Below are 18,871 nucleotides of genomic sequence, written 5' to 3' on the forward strand. Positions count from 1 at the left end.
TTCCTGTCTGCATGTTTCAACAACCACGTTGATTGAGTAGCATGGCAGTTACAAGCACAGAACTAAGCAGAGGCCTCCTGAGTATAAACCCCAGCTTGATTAACTTCTGCTGTGTAGTCTTAGGCAAGTCACTTTATTTAAAAAAAAAAAAAAAAAAAAAAGGTCGGGTGTGGTGGCCTTTTTTTGTCTCTTAAAAAAAAAAATACAGACAGGGGTCTCCCTATGTTGCCCAGGCTGGTCTTGAACTCCTTAGCTCAAGGGATCCTCCCCATCTGTGCCTCCCAAAGTGCTGGGATTTCAGGTGCGAGCCACCACACCTGGCCAGGCAACTAACTTTAACTCGGAGCCACATCCGCTCATTCAACAGATACTTACTGAGTGCCTACTCGGCAGCAGGGTGCTACCCTAGGTTAGTTGTGAGGATTATATAAAACAAAGTATGAGAAGCCCCTAACACCAAGCTTAGTTCATTATAAAATAATAATATGGCTGGGCACAGTGGCTCATGCCTGTAAACCCAGCATGTTGGGAGGCCGTGGCAGGAGGATTGCTTGAGGCCAGGAGTTCAAGACCAGCCTGGGCAACATAGTGAGATGCTGTCTCTTAAAAAACAACAACAACAACACACTCTTAAAAATCTATTATGATTTTTGCCCCATAGTGTGACCTTGGCTCACTGCAGCCTCAACCTCCTAGGCTCAAGCAATACTCCTGCCTCAGCCTTCCGAGTAGCTGGGACTACAGGTGCGTGTCACCATGCCAGGCTAATTTAAATGAAAATTTTTTGGAGAGACAGGGATCTCACTATGTTGCCCAAGCTGGTCTTGAACTCCTGGCCTCAAGCAACCCTTCTGCCTTGGCCTCCCAAAATTCTGGGATTACAGGCATCAGCCACCAAGCCTCACCTCATTGTCTGTTTATAATCATCTGTATTTGCAATTTGAATTTTCTCACTGATTAGAACTCTTCTGGGATTTTTTAAGAGGTTGGTTTCTGTTACTTAAACATTTAGAAATTTCTGGTTTATTGCATTATGGTCTGAGTATGAGTCCAGGACAATTTCAAGTTTGGGAATTCCATATCTCCTTCACGGCCTAACATTTGACCAAGATTTGTAAATGTTTTATTGGCATTGAAAAAGGTAGGTTATCCATTTATGAGATACAAAGTTAAGTAAATATCACCTGAATACATGCTCCAAGAGGATGGAGGCTCAGGATGTTCACTGATGATGTATTTATGGCTGATACCTTCCTGGTATCCAGCAAAGGGCCTGGCACATATCATTTAGTAAATATTTGTTGAATGAGAGGCTAACTAATCAATCAACTTTATCACTGAGATTCTCTGTTCCTTTATACCTTTGTATATTTTTCTTACTTTGTCAAAGAGAATTAAATTACAATTTCCCACTACTATTATATTTCTGACAGTCTCCCTGGGTATTTCTAACTATTTGGGTTTTTGTTGTTTTTTTTTTTTTTTTTTTTTTTTGAGACTGAGTCCCCTTTCTCATAAAACACCACCCACTTCCTCTATGGAAATAAATTTATTCCCAGTACCTTCTTGGGTCTTGCAAATATTACAGCCAAACGCGTTTTTTTTTTTTTTTTTTTTTTTTCTGGCATGTCAGTGTCTGCTCACCACAGAGGAGGGTGAACAAGTTCTGGTCTCCTGATCTCCAGGAGTCTGAGCTAGGAGAAGGAAGATGAGAGAAATGTCAAAGGGCTATATTTGCAGGGTTTCTATGTAAAAATCTGATTTCAAACAATCTTCACCATCTGAGATGGTTTCCCTTCTAATGACTCCATCTGGTCCTCACATCGATCTTAGTTCTCAGGAGCTGATAACTCTGGCCTTGCCTTGCTCAGAGAGCATTCAACCTCCACTCCTCACCAGGTCATGTTGCCAAACACCCTCAGTGGCAATTCATGGGTCCTCAGAAAAGCATCACTCTCATTCCTGGGTCTCCATTCACAACCTTCACTTCCATGGTTCTTTGGGTTTTTTTGTTTGTTTGTTTTTGAGACAAAGTTTCGCTCTTGTTGCCCAGGCTGGAGTGCAATGGCACGATCTCGGCTCACTGCAACCTCCAACTCCTGGGTTCAAGCGATTCTCCTGCCTCAGCCTCCCGAGTAGCTGAGATTACAGGCATGCGCCTCCACGCCCGGCTAATTTTGTTTTTTGTTTTTTTGGAGATGGGGTTTCTCCATGTTGGTGAGGCTGGTCTCGAACTCCTGATCTCAGGTGATCCGCCCGCCTTGGCCTCCCAAAGTGCTGGGATTACAGGCGTGAGCTACCACACCCGGCTAATTTTGTTTTTCGTAGAGATGGGGTTTTTCCATGTTGGTGAGGCTGGTCTCGAACTCCTGATCTCAGGTGATCCGCCCGCCTTGGCCTCCCAAAGTGCTGGGATTACAGGTGTGAGCCACCAAGCGTGGCCCACTTCCATGGTTTTAACTCCCCCACTTCAGGAAACAAAACCACTATCTATTTGGTTGCTCAAGCCCCCAATTTAGAAACCATCTTTGACTTCCTTCTTTCCCTCCACTATCTCTATATTTAACCCATCAGCGATCCCAGTGGTCATATCCGCTGGTCCACACCCCCATCGTTTCTCCCCTGAACTGCTGTGATAGCCTCCTCACCGCTGGTCTCCCTCCCTCCATTGCTCTCCTCTACAATCCCTTCTCCAGACAACACCAAATTAGGTTGGTTTTGTTGTTGTTGTTTTGAGATGGAGTTGTGCTCTTGTTGCCCAACCTGGGGGGCAATGGCATGAACTCGGCTCACTGCAACCTCTGCCTCCCAGGTTCAAGTGATTCTCCTACCTCAGCCTCCCAAGGAGCTGAGATTACAGACGCACGCCACCACACCTGGCTAATTTTTTGTATTTTTAGTAGAGACGGGGTTTCTCCATGTTGGTCAGGCTGGTCTCAAACTCCTGACCTCAGGTGATCTGCCCACCTCAGCCTCCCAAAGTGCTGGGATTACAGGTGTGAGCCACCACGCCCAGCCTGTGTTTTCTTAAATAAATAAAATTGACTGGGCACGGTGGCTCAGGCCTGTAATTCTAGCACTTTGGGAGGCCGAGGTGGGTGATTGCTTGAGCCCAGGAGTTTGAGACCAGCCTGGGAAATATAGGGAGACTCTGTCTCTACGAAAAATTTGAAAAAAACTTAGCGTCGCATGGTGGTGTGGACCTGTGGTCCCAGCTACTCGGGAGTCTGGGAGGTGGGGGCTGTAGGAGCACCATCATGGCTCTCTAATGGCACTGCTGTACTCCAGCCTGGGCAACAAAGCAAGACCCTGTCTCAAGAAAAAAAAATTATACACACACACACATACATATATGGGAGTTAAATATATATTATATATATGTGTGTGTGTACCTATGTGTATATATATCTAAAATGGGAGTTAGCACAGAGTCTGGCATATAGGTTAACCATTATTTTGTTCGTTTTATTTATTTATTTATCTATTTATTTTGAGACGGAGTCTCACTCTGTCGCTCAGGCTGGAGTGCAGTGGCGTGATCTCGGCTCACTGCAACCTCCACCTCCTGGGTTCAAGTGATTCTCCTGCCTCAGCCTCCCGAGTAGTTGGGACTACAGGCGTGTGCCACCATGCCTGGCTAATTTTTGTGTATTTTTAGCAGAGATAGGGTTTCACCATATTGGCCATGCTGGTCTTGAACTCCTGACCTCGTGATCCACCCGCCTCGACCTCCCAAAGTGCTGGGATTACAGGAGTGAGCCACTGCACCCGGCCCATTATTATTATCATATTCTGCCGGCCCTTTGCTAATATTTGTAGGGCCCAGGACAACAGCTCAAATATAGGTGTACGTGTCATAAGTCTTACTACTTAAATGTATAAAACAAGCCATGCCCAAGCCCCAGCCCCGATTCACACCCTTAGTCTGCTCCCCTGGGACCGTCGTCACAATCCAGAGGTTAAAGCAACCAAACCCTTCCCTGGAGCGGGGCCGCTACCTGCAAGCCTAAGGGTTAGCGCAGCGCGGCTGGGGCAGCGAGGGCAGAAGCTGCTCTGCGCCCAGGCTCCGCGTGGTTGACAAAACTCATCCACCCTCACACCTGCAGACTCTCTGCTTCACATCCACTTCGACTCACACATTTCTCTTCCACAATTCCCATTTGCGCAGTCGGTTATTGAATTTTCAAAAACTTTTCTCCAAACCAAAAATGGCGGGGGATGTTGCCGTACTTGTGATCCGCAGGGCCCTCTGCATCTTGGTACTCGTGGTGTGGCCCTGGGAACAGCAGCGGCAGCATTGCCTGGGATCTTGTTAGCGACGCTCAGTATCTCTTCCCACCCACGACTTACTAAATATCAGAATCTGCTTTTTTGTTTGTTTGTTTGTTTTTTTGAGATGGAGCTTTTGCTCTTGTTGCCCAGGCTGGATTGCAGTGTGTGGTGGTGCGATCTCGGCTCACTGCAACCTCTGCCTCCTGGGTTCAAGCGATTCTCCTGCTTCTGCCTCCCAAGTAACTGGGATTACAGGAGCCCATCACCACGCCCGGCTAATTTTTGTATTTTTAGTAGAGACGGGGTTTCACCGTGTTGGCCAGGCTAGTCCCAAACTCCTGACCTCAGGTGATCCGCCCGCCTCGGCCTTCCAAAGTGCTGGGATTATAGGCATGAGCCACCGCGCCCGGCCCAGAATCTGCTTTTAACACCATCTTCAGGAAATCTGTATGAAGTTACGGTTTGAGAAGTACTGAACTAAGCAGACAGCCAAGTAAGAGCCCCTCCTGCCCAGGTCTAAGGGTAGTTCTGATTCCCTGACCAGCAAATCTTGAGTAGCTGCCTCCCAGTCACTCTCTACCACACCACCCTATTTCCTTCATATAATTTAGCATAACCTCTAATTTCTAGTTTACTGCCTGTCTCCCCAAACTATAATATAAACTACAAAGAGGTACCTCATCTGTCAAGTTTAGTGCTGTATCCACTGGGTCCACAACTAGGCACATTACACAGAGGGTACTAGATCCTGCATTTCACTGACTTAAATACCTTCAAGTGTTATACATCATGCTTTGTTTGTTTGTTTGTTTTGAGACAGAGTCTGGCTCTGTCGCCCAGGCTGGAGTGCAGTGGCATCATCTTGGCTCACTACAGCCTCTGTCTCCTGGGTTCAAGCGATCCTCCTGCCTCAGCCTCCTGAGTAGCTGGGACTATAGGCGTGTGCCACCACACCCGGCTAATTTTTGTATTTTTAGGAGAGATGACATTTCACCATGTTGGCCAGGCTGGTCTCAAACTCGTGACCTCAAGTGATCCATCTGCCTCGGCCTCCCAAAGTGCTGGGATTACAGGTGTGAGCCACAGCACCCAGCCAAACCATGATACAATGCTTTCTTAACACTTCCATTTTTATTTTATGCTAATTGAAGTCTCTTTCAGACCATTAAAAAATCTAATTCTGGTGCATACACAAAAACAAAAATAATATGGTTAAAATACTCCAAAAACATCTTTAAAGTCTGACTCTTCTGAATCACTTTCTATCAATGTCTATGTTACTGTCCCCTGTACTGTCGAGGGCATTGGAGAAGCGGAATTTCTTTTCTTATTATTATTATTATTATTATTATTATTATTATTATACTTTAGGCTCTATGGTACATGTGCGCAATGTGCAGGTAAGTTACATATGTATACATGTGCCATGCTGGTGCGCTGCACCCACTAACTCGTCATCTAGCATTAGGTATATCTCCCAATGCTATCCCTCCCCCCTCCCCCCACCCCACAACAGTCCCCGAAGTGTGATGTTCCCCTTCCTGTGTCCATGTGTTCTCATTGTTCAATTCCCACCTATGAGTGAGAATATGCGGTGTTTGGTTTTTTGTTCTTGCGATAGTTTACTGAGAATGATGATTTCCAATTTCATCCATGTCCCTACAAAGGACATGAACTCATCATTTTTTATGGCTGCATAGTATTCCATGGTGTATATGTGCCACATTTTCTTAATCCAGTCTATCATTGTTGGACATTTGGGTTGGTTCCAAGTCTTTGCTATTATGAATAATGCCGCAATAAACATACGTGTGCATGTGTCTTTATAGCAGCATGATTTATAGTCCTTTGGGTATATACCCAGTAATGGGATGGCTGGGTCGAATGGAATTTCTAGTTCTAGATCCCTGAGGAATCGCTACACTGACTTCCACAAGGGTTGAACTAGTTTACAGTCCCACCAACAGTGTAAAAGTGTTCCTATTGGAGAAGCGGAATTTCTTTAAAAAGTGCTCCACTACTGTCTCCGAGATTTTCTTCTAAGCTAGTGACACATTCTTGTTTTACCAAATAATGTCAACAAAATTGATGTCTTCACTAACAAATTTTCGCTCCACTACTTTGTTTCTATGCTTAATACATCATTTTCTTTTGATTTCTGTTTTAAAGCATGTTATCTTTTTGAAGATTTTTTTTTTCTTAATAGCATTTATTTATTTATTTATTTATCTATTTAGAGACAGCCTTGCTCTGTCACCGAGGCTGGAGTGCAGTGGTGTGATCTCGGCTCACTGCAACCTCCGCCTCCTGGGTTCAAGCGATTCTCCTGCCTCAACCTCCCGAGTAGCTGGGATTACAGGTGTACGTCACCATGCCTGGCTAATTTTTGTATTTGTAGTAGAGATGAGGTTTTGCCATCTCTACTACAAAGTAGTAGTACAAAGGAGTTTGAGGCTGGTCTCAAACTCCTGACCTCAAGTGATCTGCCCCGGCCTCCAAAAGTGCTGGGATTACAGGCATGAGCCACCACACCCGGCTGAATAGCCTTTATTTTTTAAAAGCAGTTTTAGGTTCACAGCAAAATTGAGCAGAAAGTACAGGGTTTTCTTTTCTTCTTCTTTTTTTTTTTTTTTTTTTTTTTTGTAGTTTTAGTAGAGATGGGGTTTCACCATGTTGCCCAGGCTGGCCTTGAACTCCTGACCTGAAGTGATCCGCCCGCCTGGGCCTCTCAAAGTGCTGGGATTACAGGCATGAGCCACTCTGCCTGGCCGAAAGTACAGGGTTTTCTTATACTCCTACCCTCCACACAGGCACAGCCTCCCCCAATATCAACATCCGGCACCAGAGTGATAGATTTGTTCCAATCAGTGAACTGCATTGACACGTCATTATCAGCCAAAGTCCATAGCACAGTTTACGTTAGGATTCGCTCTTGGTGTTGCACGTTCCATGGGTTTAGACAAATATATAATGACGCACCATTATAGTATCATACAAAGAAGTTTCACTGCCCTAAAATCCTCTGTGCTCTGTTTATTCCTCCTTCCCCTCCCTGCCAGCCCCTGGCTGCCACTGACCTTTTTACTGTCTTCAGAGTTCTGTTTTTTTCCAGAAAGTCATATACTTGTAGCCTTTTACTTTTTTTTTTTTCTCCCTTGAGACGGAGTTTCTTTCACTCTTGTTGCCCAGGCTGGAGTGCAATGGCAAGATCTCAGCTCACCGCAACCTCCGCCTCCCAGGTTCAAGCAATTCTCCTGCCCCAGCCTCTCAAGTAGCTGGGATTACAGGCATGCATCACCATGCCCGGCTAATTTTGTATTTTTAGTAGAGACGGTGTTTCTCCATGTTGAGGCTGGTCTCAAACTCCTGACCTCAGGTGATCCGCCAGCCTCAGCCTCCCAAAGTGCTGGGATTACAGGCGTGAGCCACCACGCCCGGCAGTTTTGGTTTTTGTTGTTATTATTATTATTATTTTTTTTTTTTAATAGAGATGGGGTTTCACCATGTTGTCCAGGCTAGTCTTGAACTCTTGGGCTCAAGGGATCCACCCACCTCAGTCTCCCAAAGTGCTAGGATTACAGGTGTGAGCCACCACACCTGGCCTTTTGTTTGTTTTTGTTAGAGACAGGGTCTTGCTCTGTCACCCAGGTTGGAGTGCAGTGGCACGATCACAGCTCACTGTAACTTTCAACTCCTGCCCTCAAGCAATCCTCCCGCTTCGCCCTCCCAAATCACTGGGATTACAGGCATGAGCCACCATGCCCAGCCCTACTGGAGCTTTATAGTAAGTCTTGATGTGGGGTCGTGTCAATCTTCCAACTTTGCTCTCTTTCAATATTGTGTTGGCTATTCTGGGTCTTTTGCCCCTCCAAACAAACTTTAGAATCAGTTTGTAAATATCCATGAAATGATTTTCTGACATTTTGATTAGGATTGTGTTGAAGATATAGATCAAGTTGGAAAGAACCGACATCTTGACAATGTTGAGTGTTCCTATATATGAACATGGACTCTCTCCATTTATTTATATCTTCTTCGATGTCTTTCATCAGAGTTTTGTAGTTTTCTTCATGTAGATCTTATACGTATTTTGTTAGATTTATATGTAAGTATTTAATTTGGGACAGTGCTAATGTAAATGGTACTGTGTGTTATTTGAAGACATTATAAACAGCAATTCAACTCAAGAAGTGTAGTACCAGTAGGGTTCACCACTCAGCTGAAGTGATAACAATATGAACAGCTACGACTGGGTTCTCACAAATGTAGGCAAAACCTACCATGTTATATGACACCATGGATTGTACAATATATCCTAATTTTGGGAACAATAAAATGTGCAAAAACGTGTGACTTAGAATTGATTGGCTAGGTGCAGTGGCTCACAACTGTAATCCCAGCACTTTGGAAGGCTGAGATGGGCAGATCACTGGAGGCCAGAAGTTCGAGACCAGCCTGGCCAACATGGTGAAACCCCATCTCTACTAAAAATACAAAAAAATAGCCAGGCGTGGTGACACATGGCTGTAGTCCCAACTACTCAGGAGGCTGAGGTTTCAGTGAGCCAAGATCACACCACTGCTGCACTATAGCCTGCGTGACAGAGTAAGATTCTGTATCAAAAAAAATTTTTGAAATATGCTAAATATTTAAGAAATAGGCCAAGCAGGTGGCTCACGCCTGTAATCACAACACTTTGGGAGACCGAGGTGGATGGATCACCTGAGGTCAGGAGTTCGAAACCAACCTGACCAACACGATGAAACCCCATCTCTACTAAAAATACAAAAAATTAGCTGGGCTTGGTGATGCGCGCCAGTAATCCCAGCTACTCGGGAGGCTGAGGCAGAAGAATCACTTGAATTCGGGAGGTGGAGGTTGCAGTGAGCCCAGATTACACCACTGCACTTCAGCCTGGGAGTGAGACTCCCGTCTCAAAAAAAAAAAAGAAAAGAAAAAAAATAGAAATAAACGTCACTGACTCAATCTCACAGTATTCTCATAACCAATTTAAAGTCCAGAAACCACTGGCAAATTTTCCATTTTTCCCAGTTTATATCCTAAGAGGAAGCAAATCTAATTGGCCTGGACATTCAGCTTGTGGTAGTTTACAAATTTCTGGTAACTTCTACTGCTTTAAACGGAGACCCAAATTAACAATGTCTCAAATAGAATAGAAGTTTATTTCTTGCTCACAAAATAGTAACCAGGCTGCCAGGCCTGGTGCTTCACGCCTGTAATTCCAGCACTTTGGAAGGCAGAGCCAGGTGGATCATTTGAGGTCAGGAGTTTGAGACCAGCCTGGCCAACATGGTGAAACCCCGTCTCTACTAAAAATACAAAAAGTAGCTAGGTGTGGTGGTACCCACCTGCAATCCCAGCTAGTTGGGAGGCTGAGGCAGGAGAATTGCTTGAACCCGGGAGGCAGAGATTGCAGTGAGCCAAGGTTGCACCACTGCACTCCAGCCTGGGCAACAGAGCGAGACTCCGTCTCAAAAAATAAATAAATAAATAAACAAATAGTAAGGAGGCAGGTGGTCCACAGCCGCACTCCTGCTCTTCTAGGTTGTCCAGGAGCCCAGAATCCTCTGATATTGTTGTTCCACCATCTCTAAGAGTTGTCCTCACCACAGAGTCCAAAAGGCTCAACTCCTGGCCTACGTTCCAGCCAGCAGGACGAGGAAAGGGAAGCTCATTCCATAAAGTCTACCACCAAAGGTGATTGTTGCAGCCACTGAAAAAGAACAAAATTGCCAGGCGCGGTGGCTCACGCCTGTAATCCCAGCACTTTGGGAGGCCGAGCCAGGCGGATCACGAGGTCAGGAGATCGAGACCATCCTGGCTAACACGGTGAAACCCCATCTCTACTAAAAATACAAAAAAAAAAAAAAAAAAGCCGGGCGTGGCGGCGGGTGCCTGTAGTCCCAGCTGCTCGGGAGGCTGAGGCAGGAGAATGGTGTGAACCTGGGAGGCAGAGCTTGCAGTGAGCCGAGATCGCGCCATTGCACTCCAGCTTGGGGGACAGAGCGAGACTCCACCTCAAAAGAAAAAAAAAAAAAGAACAAAATCATGTCCTTTGCAGCAATATGGATACAGCTGGAGGCCATTATTCTAAGCAAATTAACACAGGAACAGAAAACCAAATATTGCATGTTCTCACTTACAAGTGGAAGCTAAGCATTGGCCGCACATGGACATAAGGATGTAAACAATCGACACTGGGGCCTCCAGAGGGGAACGGAGAGAGTGGGGAAAGGGCTGAAAAAACTACTGGGTTCTGGCCGGGTGCAGTGGCTCATGCCTGTAATCCCAGCACTTTGGGAGGCTGAGGTGGGTGGATCACCTGAGGTCAGGAGTTCAAGACCAGCCCAGTCAACATGGTGAAACCCCATCTCTACTAAAAAATACCAAAATTAGTCAGGTGTGGTGGCATGCACCTGTAATCTCAGCTACTTGGGAGGCTGAGGCAGGAGAATCGCTTGAACCCAGGAGGCCAAGGTTGCAGTGAGCCGAGATCGTGCCATTGCACTCCAGCCTGGGTGACAAAGTGAGACGCTGTCTCAAAAAAACAAAAAACAAAAAAAAACTACTGGGTTCTATGCTCAGTACCTGGGTAACAGGATTAATCATGTTCCTAAACCTCAACATCACACAATATACCCTTATGACAAACCTGCCCATGTACCCCAAATCTAAAATAAAAGCTGAAATTATAAATGAATTACATTAAATACTTTATTGTGGGGATCTCATAGAACTTACAGAAAACATCTGCATTATGCCTTAAAACCAACATTGCAGTAAGGTAAGATCAACTAGCAGCATTCTCACAAAAAAGAAACAAAGTTGATCAAATCATTTACACTCCTTCCCGTAAGCCATAACTATGTGACAATGCATGGCCACAGCTACAAAAGAAGTTAGAAAAAAATAGGGATTTTTTTTGTTTTTGTTTTTGTTTTGACACGGGGTCTCGCTCTGTCGCCCAGGCCGGAGTGCATGCAGTGGCACGATCTCAGCTGATTGCAACCTCCGCCTCCCAGGTTCAAGCGATTCTCCTGCCTCAGCCTCCGGAGTAGCTGGGATTACAGGCATGTGCCACTACACCCAGCTAATTTTGTATTTTTATAGAGATGGGGTTTCTCCATATTGGTCAGGCTGGCCTCAAACTCCCAACCTCAGGTGATCCACCTGCCTTGGCCTCCCAAAGTACTGGGATTACAGACGTGAGCCACCACGCCTGGCTAATTTTTGTATTTTTAGTAGAGATGAGGTTTCACCATGTTGGCCAGGCTGGTTTCAAACTCCTGACCTCAGGTGATCCACCCGCCTCAGCCTCCCAAAGTGCTGGGATTACAGACGTAAGCCACCACGCCCAGCTAATCGTTGTATTTTTAGTGGAGATGGGGTTTCACCATGTTGGCCAGGCTGGTCTCAAACTCCTGACCTCAGGTAATCCACCCACCTCAGCCTCCCAAAGTGCTGGGATTACAGGCGTGAGCCACCGTGCTTGGCCGAAAATACAGTCTTAACTGAGCAGCCATGTGCCTTTAGCAGCAGACTACAAAGTCTACTACTACAATAAAAACAGAAGACTAGGACTAACTCACTATCTCTGTCACATACTAGGTCAAGCGTGTGCTACTCAGCTATGGGCAGTGAGTATGGAGCCACAGAGTTTAGACAGATTCCCTGGAGAGGATATTTGTTGGATGCCTCCCCATCATTCATTCTGCCTTTCCTCCTTCCTAATACTGCCCTTAATTTCCCAGCCTGGTGGCTTAAATGGAATTGACAACACCCCCCGTGCTGGAATGCCCACATGTGAAGAAGGAGGTGCTTGCTTCCCCTTCTGCCATGTTTGTAAGTTTCCTGAGACCTCCCCAGCCTTGCTAAACTGTGAGTCAATTAAACCTCTTTCCTTTATAAAGTACCAGTGTCAGGTATGTCTTTATTAGCAGAGTGAGAACAGACTCATACAGCATGTTCTACCCCTCTGACCACAGTGATCCGTGTAAGGGACAGACATAGAACCCAGTCTGCACCAAGGAGAAATTTTCTGGGGTAAATGGGAAAGAAACTTCCTCTCTACTCAGGGAAAGCTATGGGAGGAGATTCTCTTCCTCCTGGTGGTAGGGTGTAAAGACATAAGCTCTGGAACTGCTGCAGCTAATACTACTGTCAGGAGGAGGATCCCACTTAAGGAGGAAGTCAAAGCCAAAAAAAGGAACAGCAGAGAGAATGGCAGAGAAACAAGAACACTGGTGACATCCTGAACTTCTGGACCAAACTGCACCTGAAGTTAGTCCTACTTCAGTCCTACTGGATGTTTTGATTGCTTTAACCAATAAATTCCCTTTTTGTTGCAGTAGAGTTGGGTTTTCTGTTACCTGGTATAGTTCCTTACAATGGACCCAGAGTATGGCAAGCAATACTGACATATTTAATAGTATTAATATCATTTTTAGAATTTACATTATACAGTTGCCCTTTAAAAGAAATTTTTTTTTTTTTTTTTTTTTGAGACAGAATTTTGCTCTTGCCCAGGCTGGAGTGCAATGGCGCGATCTCTGCTCACCGCAACCTCCACCTCCCAGGTTCAAGCAATTCTTCTGCCTCAGCCTTCCCAAGTAGCTGGGATTACAGGCATGCGCCACCAAGTCTGGCTAATTTTGTATTTTTAGTAGAGATGGGGTTTCTCCATGTGGGTCAGGCTGGTCTCAAACTCCCGACCTCAGGTGATCCGCCTACCTCGGCCTCCCAAAGTGCTGGGATTACAGGCGTGAGCCACCACACCCGGCCACTTTAAAAGAAATTTTTACGGGACTGGGTGCAGTGGCTCACGCCTGTAATCCCAACACTTTGGGAAGACTATGTGTGCAGATTTCTTGAGCCCAGGAGTTCAAGACCACTTGGGCAACGAAATGAAACCCCGTTTCTACAAAAAATACAAAAAGATGGCCAGGCTCGGTGGCTTACGCCTGTAATCCCAGCACTTTAGGAGGCCAAGATGGGTGGATCACCTGAGGTCAGGAGTTTGAGACCAGCCTGATCGACATGGAGAAACCCCATCTCTACAAAAAATACAAAATTAGCCTGGCGTGGTGGCACATGCCTGTAATCCCAGCTACTAGGGAGGCTGAGGCAGGAGAATCGCTTGAACCCGGGAGGTGGAAGTTGCAGTGAGCTGAGATCGCGCCACTGCACTCCAGCCTGGGCAACAAGAGCGAAACTCTGTCTAAAAAAAAAAAAAATATATATATATATATATATATATATATATATATATATATATATACACACACATACACACAAAAAGATTAGACAAGCATGGTGGGTGGTGAACGTCTGTAGTCCCAGTTACTTGGCAGGCTGAGGCAGGATGATCACTTGAGCTCAGGAGATAGAGGTTGCAGTGAGCCAAGATTATGCCACTGCACACCAGTCTGGACAACAGAGTGAGACACTGTCTTTAAAAAAAAAATGAGGCTGGCACAGTGGCTCTGGCCGGGTTGTGGTGGTTCATACCTGTAATCCCAGCACTTTGGGAGGCCGAGACAGGTGGATCACTTGAGGTCAGGAGTTCAAGACCACCCTGGCCAACATGGTGAAACTTAGTCTCTACTAAAAATATAAAAATTAGCCAGGCGTGGTGGCCCACGCTTGTAATCCCAGCTACTTAGGAGGCTAAGGTAGGAGAATCGCTTGAACTCAGGAGGCTGAGGTTGCGGAGAGTCAAGATGACACCACTGCACTCCAGCCTGCATGACAGAGCAAGACTCTGACTCAAAGGAGAAGAAAAGTATTTTTTTCCAAAATGTGCATCCAGTTTTGTAACCAGATATATGAAAATTATTTAGACTTACGTCAAGACTTCCCCATTTTGGGGTTTTTTTTACTTCATCTCTTGGTGAGTCAACACAATTCCTCTTAAAAAAAAAAAAGGAGCCACAGTGTTATTTTGAAATGCAAACATTCTCAGAAATGCAATTGTGTTGCCCTTAACATACAAAATGCAACTTAGACATATATACGATAGTTCTACCTTTTTTGGTTGACACGGCTACCTTACTCCTTTGTCTTCTGACATTCAGTATTTCAGAGAAGACTCTGGCCACACCAACTTTTGTTTCTTTCTAAGTAGCCTTTTTAAATTCTGCCTAGATGTATCCTTTAATTCAAATATTTTGTCAGGATGAATCTATGGTCAGCTGACTTTTAACATTTTACCTGCCATGCAGTATAACTTTCCACCCAGTGACCTGAGTGGATCTACTGCACTCAGTGACGTCTTCTCCTAGTGCAGATGTTTTAACTGTGGTGTCACTTCCACCAGCTCTATTCTTGTTCTTAGGAGAAGGCAGTTTCTTGAATTTTTTTTTTTTTTTTTTTTTTTTGAGACAGAGTCTCACTCTGTCACCCAGGCTGAAGCGCGATGGCGTAATCTTGGCTCACTGCAATCTCCACCTCCCGGGTTCAAGAGATTCTCCTGCCTCAGCCTCCTGAGTAGCTGGGATTACAGGCACCCGCCACCACGCCCGGATAATTTTTGTATTTTTAGTAGAGACGGGGTTTCCCCATGTTGGTCAGGCTGGTCTCGAATTCCTGACCTCAGGTGATCTGCCCGCCTCAACCTCCCAAAGTGCTGGGATTACAGGCATGAGCCACTGCGCCTGGACCTTTTTTTTTTTTTTTTTTTTGAGATGGAGTCTTGCTCTGTTGCCCATACTGGAGTGCAATGGCATGATCTCGGCTCACTGCAACCTCCACCTCCTGGGTTCAAGCGATTCTCCTGCCTCAGCCTCCTGAGTAGCTGGGATTACAGGTGCCTGCCATCACGCTTGGCTAATTTTTGTATTTTTTGTGAAGATGAGGTTTTGCCATGTTGGCCAGGCTGGTCTCAAACTCCTGACCTCAGGTGATTCACCGAGCTTGGCCTCCCAAAGTACTGGGATTACAGGTGTGAGCCACCGCGCCCGGCCAGCCTTTTCTTTCTTAAGTTATTCTGTTCCTAGTTCCAGGAGAATTCTAGTCATGTCACCAAAAATCTTCCTGGAAATCTCTTCCAAATCCTATAGTAAATGTTCCTCCAGAGAATTCTGTTTCTTTCAGTCTTCAGGCTGATTCGCCCTTCCCTGGTTTTGAGAAAATTTTTCAGAATCCCTATAATGTTTTGTTAACATTATTAACATTATTTCATTCATCCAGAATTGTATAAAAATAATGTAATGAACGCCTGTGGACCACCCCACCCACACAACTATTTTTTTTCTCTTTATTCATCCTCAAAACAGACACCATTTGGCTGGCCACAGTGGCTCACACCTGTAATCCCAGCATTTTAGGAGACCGAGGCAGATGGATCACCTGAGATCAGGAGTTAGAGATCAGCCTGGCCAACATGGAGAAACCCTGTTTTCATCTTCACAAAAAATACAAAAATTAGCCAAGCGTGGTGGCGGGCACCTGTAATCCCAACTACTTGAGTCGCCTGAAGCCGGGAGGCGGAGGCTGCGGTGAGCTGAGATCACGCCATTGCACTCCAGCCTGGGCAACAAGAGTGAAACTGTTTAAAAAAAAAAAAAAAAAAAAAAAAGAGGTACCATCTCTCAGAATCAGCCTGAGCAACTTGTAGACAAATAGGTGGCCAGCTCTTGGCCCTGCTCTCTGTCCATCAGGACAAAGGCTGAATCCCCTCTTCAGGTCCACGGTTGGAAGGGCCACTCTTTGAGATATGACAGTTGCTCTGGTAGTTCAACGTTAGTTCTGGTGACAACCTCTCATCGGCCTCCTCCTGAGGAACCAGAGCTTTCCAGTGCCTGCGCTTCTCCCTCTGGCGCTGTTTCAGAGTAACTGTTCTCCACACACTTCTCTTGCTGTGACTTCTGCTTATTTCTGGTGTCAGTTGCCTCTGGCTTTTGATTGCTTCCTTCTTGTATACAGCTCCCAGTTTGAAGCCGCCCCACTCTCCGATGACTGTCTCAGCTTGTCTCACAGACACATTTTCCCAATCATGAAGATCCAGTCGGTGGATTGGTCATTATCCAGTCAGTGTACCTCTGTCGGATGGAGTTCTCACCTCAAGAGACCTCACAGGTCTCTGGCTACATGTCTGCCTTTGGGTCAGCTACTTGTTCCTCAATCAACCAGCCCTGGCCTGGATAAGGAGGTCTGTGTTAGGAACCTGTTACTGGGCAACAAACCATCCCCCTTGACGAAGTCTTAGTGTCAAATAAATATAGGCATTTATTTCACTGATACACACATATGAGTTGGCTGGGGGTCAGGTGATCTAGGGTGGGATCCAATGTGACCCTTTTCCTTGTATCTTTTTTTTTTTCTAGATGGAGGCTTCTTCTGTCACCCATGCTGGAGTCCAGTGGTGCAATCTCGGCTCACTGCAACCTCCATCTCCTGGGTTCAAGCAATTCTCCTGCCTCAGCCTCCCAAGTAGCTGGGATTACAGGTGCATGCCACCACACCTGGCTAATTTTTTTTGTATTTTTAGTACAGACAGGGTTTCACCATGGTAGCCAGGATGGTCTTGATCTCCTGACCTCGTGATCTGCCCACCTTGTCCTCCCAAAGTGCTGGGATTACAGGCGTGAGCCACCGCGCCCGGCCAAAAGAAATTTTTTAAATTAGTTGAGTGTGGTGGTGTGGGCCTGTAATCCTGGCACTAAGGAGGCTGAAGTGGGAAGACTGCTTGAGCTAGGAGGTCACAGCCGGGGCAAGCCATGATTATCTTACCTTAGCACTCTAGTCTGAGTGACAGAGACCCTGTCTCAAAAAAAAAAAAAAAGGATAATGTAAAATCTTTAAAGAAAAGGGACAGAGGTTGGGCGCAGTGGGTCATGCCTGTAATCCCAGCACTTTGTGAGGCCGAGGCGGGGGATCATCTGGGGTCGGGAGTTCGAGACTAGCCTGGCCAACATGGAGAAACCCTGTCTCTATTAAAAATACAAAATTAGCTGGGCGTGGTGTCACATGCCAATAATCCCAGCTACTCAGGAGGCTGAGGCAGAAGAATTGCTTGAACTTGGGAGGTGGAGGTTGCAGTGAGCCATGATCACGCCATTGCACTCCAGCCGGGGCAACAAGAGCGAAACTCCGTCTCAAAAAACAAAAAAGAAAAGGGACAGAAAACATCAAAAGCAATATGGAAATGTTTTTTAAAGCATTAAACATGCCAACAGAAGCAAAACCGAATGTATCAGTTATCATAATTGCCTATGAGTCAGAGACAAATAGTTGGGGAGGTTCAAAGTATTTTCCTTTTCAGGCATCCTCTGATTCAAGAGGTAAATTCTCCGTGTATTTTTCTCAATCCAGTTCCTCTGTCTTATAAATAGCAGAGATTCTGGCTTTTCTCCATTTTCCACATTTCTGTAGTGGTCTGAGTGGGCCGCTGGGAGGGGCTGCATCAGGGACCACTGGCTGGTGACACTTTCCAGGTGACAGCCTCATTGCATACCCTCTTAAGCCCTGAAGCCCTTCCTGCTACCCTCATCTCTTCATGTCACTCCCACATCCTACTTGAGCTAGGGTTCATTCTATGGGGCCTTCACTCTCCTGTTTGCTTCTGAGACCCGGGAGGCAGAGGCTGCAGTGAGCCGAGATCGCACCACTGCACTCCAGCCTGGGCGACAGAGCCAGACTCCGTCTCAAAAAAAAAAAAAAAAAAAAAAAAACCATTAGCCAGGCGTGGTGGCACACACCTATAGTCCTAGCTACTTGGGAGGCTGAGGTTGGGGGATCACTTGAGCCCAGGTGGTCAGGGCTGCAGGGAGCCATGATCCACTACACACCAGCCTGGGCAACAAAGGGAGACCTAATAAAAATACAAAATTAGCTGGGCTTGGTGTCACATGCCAATAATCCCAGCTACTCAGGAGGCTGAGGCAGAAGACCCTGGTCTCAAAAACATTTTTTTAATTAAAAAAAAAGAAGTCGAACGAGTGGCTTGGCTCACGCTTGTAATCCCAGCACTTTGGGAGGTTGAGGCAGGTGGATCATGTGAGGTGAGGAGTTCGAGACCAGCCTGGCCAACATGGTGAAACCCCATCTCTACTAAAAATACAAAAATTAGCTGGGTGTGGTGGCGGGTGCCTGTAATCCCAGCTACTTGGGAGGCTGAGGCAAGAGAATCGCTTGAACCCAGGAGGCGGAGGTTGCAGTGAGCTGAGATCATGCCACTGCTCTCCAGCCTGGGCGGCAGAGTGAGACTCCGTCTCAAAAAAAAAAGAAGTTATCAAGGAAACTGCAGCACCCCAACAAAAACAGAACTTCTTTGACCTCAGAATGCCAACGAAAAAAGGCAGAAACTGATTCTCACAGAGCTGGCTCAGATCGCATGGCTGTTGCTAAATCAAACACCAAGGCTAGCAGGATAGAATGCTCTCATCAATGAGGCCTAGGTCCTGAACCCACCCTGAGAGACAGGTTGTGGCCTCAAGAGGAGGAGACATCAATAATCAAATACCAAAAAGACGAAATGCAAGGACAATACAAGCCACAATCATCTCTAATTTCTCCCTGGGAAGAACGCTGCCTGTGAGGCTAGCAGAAATGAAGAGGCCACCACACATCTGCTCTGTGC

The sequence above is a fragment of the Pongo pygmaeus genome, chromosome 19, assembly GCF_028885625.2.
Source record: "Pongo pygmaeus isolate AG05252 chromosome 19, NHGRI_mPonPyg2-v2.0_pri, whole genome shotgun sequence".
Classification (NCBI taxonomy): Eukaryota; Metazoa; Chordata; class Mammalia; order Primates; family Hominidae; genus Pongo; species Pongo pygmaeus.